This window comes from Triturus cristatus, chromosome 3_2 (genome assembly GCF_964204655.1).
Source record: "Triturus cristatus chromosome 3_2, aTriCri1.1, whole genome shotgun sequence".
In the NCBI taxonomy this organism is placed as follows: Eukaryota; Metazoa; Chordata; class Amphibia; order Caudata; family Salamandridae; genus Triturus; species Triturus cristatus.
In genome coordinates, this window is record NC_140584.1 from 1,141,866,883 (window position 1) to 1,141,878,446 (window position 11,564).

General features: G+C 42.9%; 1 long non-coding RNA gene across 2 annotated transcripts; it reads left to right on the forward strand.

Annotated features, from left to right (window-relative positions):
• Window positions 1–1,561: 1,561 nt before the first annotated feature.
• Window positions 1,562–4,804, forward strand: LOC146859279 (uncharacterized). 2 transcript variants are annotated; one of them, XR_014980081.1, is made up of 5 exons: window positions 1,562–1,955; window positions 2,436–2,579; window positions 3,165–3,233; window positions 3,515–3,659; window positions 3,778–4,804. It is a non-coding gene; the product is annotated as an uncharacterized LOC146859279 (long non-coding RNA). The 2 variants fall into 2 exon arrangements; XR_014980080.1 differs by lacking the exon at window positions 1,562–1,955 and having other exon boundaries at window positions 2,221–2,579.
• Window positions 4,805–11,564: the final 6,760 nt, after the last annotated feature.

An 11,564-nucleotide genomic window follows, 5' to 3' on the forward strand; every position in this document is an offset into this window, starting at 1 on the left:
AACTAGAGTTGGAAAATCAGTATTCTGTGATAGCCAATGACATACTTTGCTCTTCAATTGAGTGGTAGATTCCTTTAGGTTACCCAGGAGCGGCAGGGCATTGGTTAAAATCACCACATATGGGCAACAATCTGGGGGGAGATGTAAAATCACATCATTGCAAGTATCAGCCCTTGTAACAGGGATACCTAATTGTGAGTTGGACTGTCTAAAAGGTTCAACTCCTTTCCCATTTAGTAGGGGCGTATTGGTATTAGGTCCAGAGTTGTTACCAGAGTGCCCCTCCTCAATTGGGGGGTAGTTATGCACCATTACTTTGTGTTTGGAAGGAGCATCCCGCGTGTCATGACCGTTTTCTTGAGCAGTGGTCGCAGCTAAGGGTTGTATTAAATTACAGTGGTGGTTTTCTGCCGTGGTGTTATGCTTTCCGTAACTTTTTACCCCCAATTGCAGTGCAGATTCTATTCATTATGGGTGACAAATTGTTTAAAATAATTTTTCAAACCCCGTTCTTAAAAGCATAATATCTTGCGAGGCTAGAACTGTAGGGACAAATGACAGAGTAAGAGTGCAATACTGTTGGTGATACTGGATTAGTGTTATTACGATCCACAATGGGGCCTCCTTGGCTCTTCTCCTGGATCTAGTATTGGCTGCCAGTGAGGGCTCCATATGTTTTTATTTCCTCTTCCTTTTGGCTGGCGGGCCAAACATCGGAGGTGCTGGAGGTTGCGGCGGGGACTTCACGGGGGGGGGGTTGGTTTTTCAATGCAGGTAGATCAACAATAAGGCCCCCTGGTTCCGTGATCTTTGCTTGGGCATTTGGTGAAATGTCCAAGTTCATACCTACGATTGAGCCCCCCTCCATAGATAACAGATGTTGTACTACTGATATTTCTTTGTCAATAACTTTCGCAGCCTGTATTAAAAAACAGTCAAGGGTGGAATTCTGGAGGGATTTAGAGATACTCTCCCTCTCCCCCATTAGCTTCCTTTTCGCCATAAGAGGGGCTGGCACATTCACGCTAAATAAGGCTTAAGTCAGTACAGGCTGTCCTACAAACATGCTTGGCAGAGTTCTACTTTAAGAGGGGTCGCTGTTCCAGGCAATCCAATTCCAGGACAAAATGAGAGGCAAATAGAAGAAATAAAAGCCAAGAGAGTGGGCCCAGCCTAGCCTCCTCCGGGGCTCCACCGGGCTTGGATGGGCCCGCCAGTACGCGTCCCGCGGGATCCCAGGAGTGAATTTATGTGCCTCCAGCAGGCGCCTCCCGGCGCTAGTGGCACTGGGGGATGTAGTCCCCTAGCCTACACCCCAGTCGAGAAGATCCTGCTGCCGGTAAAGGGCTCCCACACCACCGGAGCCCTGGAGTGAATTTATGCGCCTCCGGCGCGTTTGGGAACAGGTGCCTCCTGGTGCTAGTGGTGCTGGGGGATGTAGTTCTCTGGCCTCCGCCCCAGTCGAGAAGATCCTGGTGCCGGTAAAGCCATATTTCTTTCTTATCTCAGCTCGTATGGGAGCAAAAGGGAGCAGTCATGGAAACCCTTCTCCTCTTCCTCCGGTGTGAGACTGTTCTGCTCGAGAATAGTGTCTGTGTCTTCAAAACAAACATAAAGTTGCTGCAGCAGCCAGTAAGTTGCCTTTTGCATCTTCCATATACTCATACCCACAGCTTATTGCACTGCAGCCAACAAAGACCGGCTCCGGCGTGTTTGGGAACAGGTGGGCCCCCTTCAGGGCCTAGTAGAACTGGGGCATATAGTCCCCTGGCCTCTGCCACAGTCGAGAAGATCCTGCTACCTGTAAAGGGCTGATGTTTAAAGCTTTATTTCTTTCTTATCTCAGCTCATATGGGAGCAGAAATTAGCAGTCATGGAGACCCTTCTCCTTATCCTCCGGTGTGAGACTGTTCTGTTCGAGAATAGTGTCTGTGTCTTCAAAACAACCATGTAAGGTAAGTTGCCTTTTCCATCTGCCAAATACTCATAGACACAGCTCATTGCACTGCAGCCAACAAAGACTGGCCCAATGTCATGGGGACATACATTACAAGAAACAATCCACAAGACCTGGCTCTTCCATACCTCTGCATAACACTACTTCAGACCAAAATCAATTGATGTATCAGCTTCAGAACTTCGTCAGGGGACAAATGACACTCCTTCACACTCTTGTGCTTCTGTCTATTATTGGTAGCTTCGAGCTCCACAGGTCTGTTTATAACAAGATAGTCACAAACCCAGCACTACTACGTTAGATACAATCTTCACATCCCTAAACTTGTTTGATTTAAAACTGCTTATTTGAGTGCCATTCATTCAGTGTATAGACCGTTTATTTTGTATTGACCTTAAAAATATTACAGATTGTGAATACTTCAGTCACAGATGCATTTTCAATGTGAATTCATATTAGTTTCCGTCTTTACCTGCAGTGGTTTGAGCAATATTTCACCATGATCAGGCCTGAGATGTTAAGGAAAAGGAAGTCAGCTTCAACAAATGATCCATTTTTTACATCATCCACTTGGGGGAGCAATATATAATCCGTCTAATGATCTCCACCGATTTCATGAAAGGTATTATTGCAGTGCTGTCTGCACACTTTTGAGTTGGCATATTCCTAATGGCTGATGTTTGTCTACAAATTTCATGAGGACAGGGGTTCATTTGGCATCCAAATAGATGACTTTGGTATTACTTCTGTTGAGAATGGTTTTAGCTCATGAGCCATATAAAACCTTTAAGTAAATATTCATAGTATGTCGAACAGGTTTCACATGTAAATAGTTCTTACAGATACAATGTCCCTATGATCACAAGCCAGCAAGCAAAACGTGTATATGAGACAGCAACAAAAAGAGACTGCTCTGATGCTGAAAGGAGCCTTGTTGCTGATTATATAGCACATTCCACACCAACTGCTTAAAAGCATTACTGCATGATGAGAATGGACACTATCTGTGCCGCAGCAAAACTGCTGAATAAGCTTACCCAGGAAATACCACGGAGAGAAAACAATCATTGTTTTTGCTCTCTCTGACTTCTAGAAAACATAGTTGCAATACCCATAATCATTATACTTTAATGACAAATAATTGTTATATTTAGACCTTTATTTCAAACAGTCACTAACCATTAATATTGTTTGTGTTCATTTACAGAGACGTGAAACAAAAGTCTACTGCGCATTTTGCAGCCCTCCCTAATGAGCAACATCAAAGTTATGCAATGTAATATGTTCTCTTTTGTTTTCCAAATATGATTCTCTATGTCATAAATTTAGGAAAACTTTGTAGATCATGTTTTACTTTTTTCTATTCTTTATTTCACGCATATATTCTGTAAGATGTTTCAGAATTCAGCTACTAACATTTAAAGGGTTTTCCTGCATTTTGCAAATCAAAAAATAACCAAACCTGTGAATGATCTATTTCAAAATCATTCCCTTTTTATCACACAGCACTATTGTGATCTGTTAGAGCCATAATTTCAATTTTTTTTATATTTAAAGGTCACATCAGAGCGAGAAGTCTATTTCCAAAGGTTCTGCAGAAAATGGACATTGAAAACAAATTCCCAGTAACACTGAATGGGAATCCACCAATCAAAAAAGATCGAACTGCACTCGCTGGAATTCATGAACGGCAGGTGTATAAGTGGGTATTAGGCAGCAACTTATGAGAAAGGAGGAAAACCTGGGATTTGCTGAAATGTATTGAGAAGCATACATTTTAGAGAGCATTACTCAATTTGTTTTGTTTGTTTAAATCACAGAACAATTTCCACGAAGGTAACCGACAGAAAAGCTGGTGCTGAAGTTTTTCTCACAAATGACACGGATGAAGAATGCTCTAGTAGTACAAGCTGTCATTCACAGCTGGAAGCCAATTGCAGAAGCACATCACCAATGGTTGATAAGCACATTCAGTCGAGTGTGCGTTGCCAACGGTGGAGTGGAGTCTCTGTCATTGATGAAGAATGTACCATGACTGTCATAATGAATTGCATTTTTCATAAAGGAGAGGTGGTGTGTGATTTTCATGGCCAGATAATTTCCGTGGATGAAGGACTAAACAAGAATGAGATGAACCACGTATTATTTTTTTTACAAATAATAAGGATCCATACTGCATAGATGCCACCATTAGTCCATGTTTATGCCACCCTACAATCAAAACTCCTGGTAGATTGCTACAGACTTCATAAAAAGAAATGCAATCTTAAGCCAGTGCTAGAGACAGTTCTCGCTGGTGACACATGTAGTTATGTTATATTGTTTGTGGCATTGGAAACGATTATGAACACATATGTACTTAAGTCTGACTACTCTCTGTCAACCAGAGCATGCAGAGGACAGGTGCCACCCTGGATTGCTTAAACAAATTCTCACAAAAGATTTGGGCTTTTTTCAGAGTTTGGAGGAATTCTCCTCCATCACAAATGTGATGGATGTTCTATCCCAATTATAACAAGGTCCTTATAACCTATGGTACTTAGGATACAGATGATGGGTAGGCAACCGTGTTTTGATGTAGTGTTTTTTCCGCCAAATTTTAAATAAGACCCCTATCCATAGCCCTCTCTGCACCTTGGTTATTGGACAGGGGTTCTCATTGTAAAAATTTATATAATATGCATTGTGAATAATGAATTTTCTTTTTCCATCTTGATCTTAATAAGGGCTGCCGGTTTTATGGCATTTCTTTTTTTGACATTTCCGTCTGTATTAGTCCATATTTATTTTTTGTCAACTTTATCTGTATTTATTTGTATTTATTTTTTAATAAAAGGTTTTGTGAGCAAAATATAGCTGAAACTGGTATATTTCCACATTTATGTAACCAATAAATATACAGTCATGCTTGAATGCCTGCCAGGTTTCAGTGATATGAACACACACAGAAGATAAATCAATGCACAAATATCAAAATATGCACATTTCAGTATCAGCCTTGTGCATATCTACTGCTGTTTAAGCATCTTTACACAAATTCCTTTTTTTAACCCCCTTACATTTGAATCCAAACAGTTACTGGTCTGGCAGTCATGGCAAAGTGTATTTAGAATCACTCAAAAAGCACCCACATTCCGTTTTTATCCACTTTTTTTTAATTGCTTTTGCTAAGTACCAACATTAAAACAGTACATCGTTGGCATTACCTTTCTATTAGGACAGTTAATAAGCACATTCGAACAGTCAAAATATATGGTGGTTCTCAGTTCTGTATTGCTAACTGTAACTCCAATATCTTTACCTGTGTCCCATTTCTAGGCCTGGGCGGTGAACTTCGCTCCATTTGTGGAGTTTTCTGCACTCCACGGAGCTTACGGAGTGCAGAAAACTCCGCTTCGTGATGTGCAACGGAGTTTTATCCCTGCTCGCGATCGCGAATGTAAGTTCGCAATCGAGAACATAAAGTTCGCATTGCTCTGCTGCTCGGGTAGAATTTCTATTCGAGCAGCAGGAATACCAACACAAACTGCAGTTCGCACTGCACTCCGCCACTAGCGGGACTTCGCAGAGTTTTTTTGTAACTTCGCGGAGTTCCGTGTAGCAAAACTCTGCAAACTACACTCAGGGCTACCCATTTCCTTGCACGTTAGAGCTCCCCGTGGGGAGGGGGAGACAGAAAGAGCAGAAAAGAGAAGAGAAGGGGGGGTAGATGGGGTGCTCTCTGTCCTCCATGGATGACATGTGTAGGCTGATTGATCTGCGCTGGCTGTGCCCGCATGGATACCATCTTGCCCACTCCTCCCTACTCGCCTGTCATGGCGGTCTCATTTTGGTCAAGTGAGTGTGACTGGATGTAGCTCTGTAACGGTTCGCAGATATCCTGGGTATTTAGACAGCTGGTTGTGGCACTGTAATCAAGATTTCAGGAGTTGGATACGGAAGTCGCGATTTATCGACATCATACATACTACATATGCCTTTTGAAACTGATTCACCGTAATTCCCGTTCTAGTGGCCAGGACGGATATTCAACTGGTCCCAAGGTTTAGTCCTGATTCATACTCACCGATTTGCCCTGAGGAAGTCGCGGGCACTCCCGGGCGACGAAACACGTGTTGGCTGGACCAACGAAAGAGAAAATAAAGAGAAGAGTCAATCAAATGGCTAATATTTTGATATTGTACTGTATTTGCGGACAACACATTAGTGTGTGATATGACAGTTGTGCTCGGGTTTCGATTTACCAAATTTTTGAACTTGCCTCTCAACTGAGGTGTGCCTAAAGGCACTATCAGTTACACCAAGATTGAGGTAAAGCCTTCTTGTACAAGTGTACTAACCAAGCCCGGTGACAATTGGCTCCTTAGTGCATGAGGAGTGAAGCTACTGAGTATAGTGACTTTTGCAGGTCAAGGGCTCACTGTGGTATGTAAGTTGGTTGTATTCTTATTGCTATATAAACTCTTGTGCAGTTGAAGCAGGCAAATTATGAAAAAGTTGTAAATCGGTTCAAAATCTGTCTGGTGACATTGGAGTGTCAGGTCATTAGGGTGCCTTACAGCGATTGGCTGGCAGATGCCATAGCCGTGATGTGATAGGGTGACCTTTGACAGAGAAGCACTGATATTGATGCAGGCATTGCAAGCTTGTTGGTGCAGAATAAGAGAGAGATTGAACAGGGAGTGAGTTTGACATTGCTAATGGCAGGAATATAAGTCCAAATGTGTGGAACTCAGATTCCCATTGAGTGGTACGTTTCACATCCCAAGCATTGAGAATTTAAGGAAAAGAATATGATCTAAAACCACAGCCTAAGCCTAAGCCTTTGAAGCTTTAAACATTTGGGAGCGAATGGCCAATAAAAAGTAAAGAAGCTTTAAACATTTGGGAGCAAATGGCCAATAAAAAGTAAAGGAAATAATTTGAACTAAAAATCTGCAATAGGGATAATTACTGATCAAAAATCAACTAAGAAGTCCTCTGTTGACAAGGTAAACCTGTTGACAAGATTTTACAATATAAGAAATATCGCAGTGACATGCTGGAAGCCAAAGAAAGGGGCATAAGGAGAAGATCATGATAGCCCAAACACAGCTCTTACAAAATGGAGAGGCTAAGGTACTTAAAGTTACATTCCAAGGAGCCGAGCTAGACCCCAGTTTTGGAGCAGAAATGCAGGGAGTTTCCTTGAATTACAGTGGTGGCATCCCAGGGATGGAGAGAGGTTGAGACAATGTGGCAAAGACCAGCATAAGTGCCTTAAAGAAAGTTACCCAATATCACATTTCAAACAGAGTGGGGCACTGGAAACGGGAGTGCGGTTATAATCCTAATCAAATTGTGTCAGAGATTCAAAGGGTGAGTCCAGCAGATCAGGGAGTCCATCCCCCAGTACCTAGACCCCCTATGACTGCTTCAAAAGACCCTAAATCTGGGTTATTACCAAATTCCTTTAACCCAAAGCAGATGCTGGGAGGTACCCCCCAGCTCCAACCAAACCACATGATGTAAAGGGGAGACCCAGTCCCTATGATGTTTGCGCCCTCCATAGATTTCAACCAGGACCAATGACAGAGCCTGAGGAGGAAGGAAGAGTGCGTACTTGGCAAAGTCCTGGAAGTGGATCAGAGTGGACCGTACATGTACAGAGAGGCTAACGGACATTCTGTATCTATCCTAATAGACACAAGAGGCACTTGTTAAACAGAACAGTTGAGGGTCCTAACCTACCCCTCTCAAGAAAAGAATTCCAAGTTGTAGCAAATACGAATCAACAGTGCACCAACCAAATCACTGATCCCCTACCGGTAAAAATAGGAGACATCAGTGAGCAACAAGTTTTTCTCTGCAAATTCAACTACGCGATTTATTGGACACAGGATGGGATCAGAATTGAAACACAGGCAGCTGATGTCAAGTTCAAGTTGAAGTCTCCAGAACCTGTTGTCAGGTTACACCTGGTCATTACAACGGAGGACTAACTTGAGAGACACAGTTGGGGGATAGGTCGGTATTTTACTGGGAGAGAGATTGGGTTGATTAAAGGTGCTAAGCCCCTAAAGATCACCCTCTGACCGAATGTGGTCTTTCTACAGACTTACCCATATAAAATGACCCCAGAAGCTATTGTAGGGATCACCCCTGTTGTTAAGAGTATGATAGAGCAAGATATTTTGAAGGAAGTGATTGGGAGCCCATGTATCTACCCAATCATGGTGTTACAGAAGGCAAACAAAAAGTGGTACCAGACCTTGCTGTCATCTTGTTTCAAATTCTCCCCTTGTTTTCATTGACTTTTGCCAATCCTTCTTCTTGATCCCATTACACAAAGAGAGATCGTTTCTCTTCGTGTTTCAGTTCCAAGAGAAAACCATTTGTGTGGGGTTGTGTCATTATGACAGTTGAAAATGTTAGCATTCAGAGATTTAACACACTAAAGGCTGCTTCTCTGTTGCCAACTACAGAGGGAGATGATAAGAGTGAATTTGACTTTGACTGTGTTAGGTTACCGAGTTGTGCACAAAACGGAGACACGTCATACTGGATATTCCCCTTCCTGAGTCTGACCATACCTTTTTTGTTGATGAATCTTTTCTGAGGGACCGATGTGGTAGTTTGAGAGCTACTTATGCTGTATGTACACTGAGGGCAGTTGTAGAAGTGTCTTATTTGTGCTATGTAACGCCTGAACAAGTGGCTGAACTGATTGCCCCTACCAGAGTCTGCTATACCTGATGGTTCACAAGTCACTATTTACATTGACAGCCAGTATGCATTCGGAGTTGTGCATGACTTTGGCCTGTTATGGTGGCAGCAAGGATTCCTGGAATCAGCCCGCACGCTGTATGTTTCACATTTGTTAGATGCTTTGCAAATGCCGAAGGAAACAGCTGTAGAGAAGTGTTCTGCACACAGGAGAGGCAGTGATTTTGTCACCAGAGGCAACTGTTGAGCAGAAGAAGTCGCCCGATGCTGTGATTTTGAGTCCAACATCTTCCATTTAGATGAACCATGCAATGCAGGAGTGACTGTACCCAACATGGTACTGAATACTGTACATACCTAAGAGTCGAGGGAATTGCAGCAACTGCCCCTAGAGTTACAGAAAGCCAAATGAGAAAAGATGGGACAGCAACATTTGGGTGAGAGAAAGAAAACAAGTTTTTCCTGATTACCTTCGGCACGTGACACATGCATGGTCCAACCCATGTGGGCAGAGATGGAATGGTGCCTACCTTCCAGTAATATTGTTACAATCCCCATTTCAGATCAATGGCAGAGAATGCTCGTCAGCGCTGTGCTATCTGCCAAAAACAGAATGTGGGCAAATGAGTTGCTGTGAACTTGAGCCACAATGCAAAGTCTGATGGTTTCTTCAACAGTCTCCTAATCAATTTGGCTGAAATGTCCCAATGTAACCTTTCGAGGTATATCCTCATCTTCGTGTGTCTTTACTCATGATGGGTTGAGGCATATCCTACCCGGACTGTGACAGCCTAACAGTATTGACCTACTAATAAAAAGTTAGGAAAGGAGGGTATTATATAGGGGATCTAGCGGTCCTGACAAAAGCCAGAAAAGACACAACAACTGGCTGAAACATGTCAGGTTATATGTAGAGAGGGGGGTGAATGGTTTATGACTAACCTAGCCGCCACCATCCTCTGTTTTGTTAAATCTTTTTAATCCTGGCCAGGGAATCCTGGAATAAAATAGGGAGTAGGATATCCCTGAGCTAGTTTTAATATTTGATTTTCTGCACATATTCTTTACTTGATCCAAACTCTTCTTTATGTTTGTATTGTTTCCCCCACCCTATTGCTACACCCCATGCATTGGTCTGCGCAGGGGTGTCGTTTAGCAGTCCAATGACAAAGCATGCCACAGTTTTGTGGGTGAGGGCAGTTTTTCAAACATATTAACTTTGCCATAAGTCTCTAGAAGAAAGTTTTAGTCTACTCCTACTTCTCTTTCTGTGATTATATACACTGTTGATAGACATCTTGGAGTGTGACGTCATTCTGAGAAAGATATCCTGTGCTGCCATGTGTGACGTGAGGAACAGTCACTTCCCATTTCCCAGTGACGTCACAAGTTTTTCTGGCCTGTGCTGCAGATGTCTTTGCTGCAAGCCACGGTTTGCCTGTACTGTCCCAGACGTCACGGTGAGCTGGTAGAACAGCAAGTCCGATACAGACTGCTCGGCTCATGGCTTCTCACAGTGGGGGTGGAAGGCAGGTGATGACGGCTATGCACACTTCTCGGATGGGTCTCCAGCATTACTGCTGCAGTGTCTGAGGCAGCTGGTACTCTGAATAGTAATTGGCTTGTGAGCTGCCTTTCTAAAAAGATTACATCAATGGGTGGCTATCATGCTGAACAACTGAGCAAAAGAACTAGTTTTAGATAACAACAGAAGTAGTGGATGAGATTCAGAAAGAATGACTCTCTCCAGAGAGCTACACCTGAACAGCGCTTCCAGTAGGGCTCCTTCCTCAAGGGCTCCAGAGGGGACAACTCCTTAACAACCTCATGCCCTGCAGACCTCAATCACCCATGCTCTTCAAAACCACCAATAGTGCTGAAAACTAGGCTTCCATTCCCCAGAAGTTTCAAATGTGTCAGGGGCACTGGGCAAGACATATTTTAGGGCCCCCTAATTATTTAGAACGTAACTTTATTATCCATTTGCAGCTAATTGAAGCCTACATGATGCCAAACTAGCTTTCCGAAACTGATTTCACACAAAAAGAGGTGAATGTTTTTTCCTGGTCCCCAAAAATCCTTTTGATGACACTGGGTAGAGAGAACCAGAGAATCTCAGGTAGCGGTCAGCTGAGAGAATTGGAAGAATATGAAATATAGAAATAGATAGAGGTAAGCTAGAGGGCCTGCTTTCCCGGTAGGTCTTGAAAAGGGGGGACCCGGGCAATATCCTATGCCTTAAACTGTCTCTTTTCCCCAGATGGGTGTCGGGGGTCTGTACTGCTTAAGTGGTCCCGGCACCCTACTTTGGGAGACACGAACATGCTGCATGGTCCCAGTGGCTAGAATCGTAAGGGCACCACAGAACCTTAAAGGACTCTTGTGATACAGGGCTTTGTGCTTGTGGGTGTTCCGTAGGCTAACATCATTCAATGACATAGTACAAGAGTGAATTCAGGCAGCGCTGACTCAGAATACAATCCTTTCAAGATGTGTGCCAATAAATTGGGTAATAGTACCATCTGTTGTTTTGAGTAATTAGAAACTGCAGAAGTGGGGTATGAAGGGCTATTTAAAAACAAATGAATATTCTTTTTTTAAATATATTGATCGAACATAGTTAAAAATCATTGGATACAGGTAAGGAAATGATCTGCAACCCATGATCTGCAACCCATTGCACAATGTCTAGCAAATGACCTGCAACTCATTGCATATCAGCTAGCAAATAACCTACAATCCTTGCACAAAGGTGAGCAAATGACCTACAACCATTGCAGAAAGGCTAGCAAATGACCCATTAGTGTCAATGAGTTGTAAGTTTTTAGAGTTCACAATTGAGTTGCAGGGTTTTCCAGTTCAGGGAGCAGCAACATTAAATGGTAAATAAGGGGGTATTAGG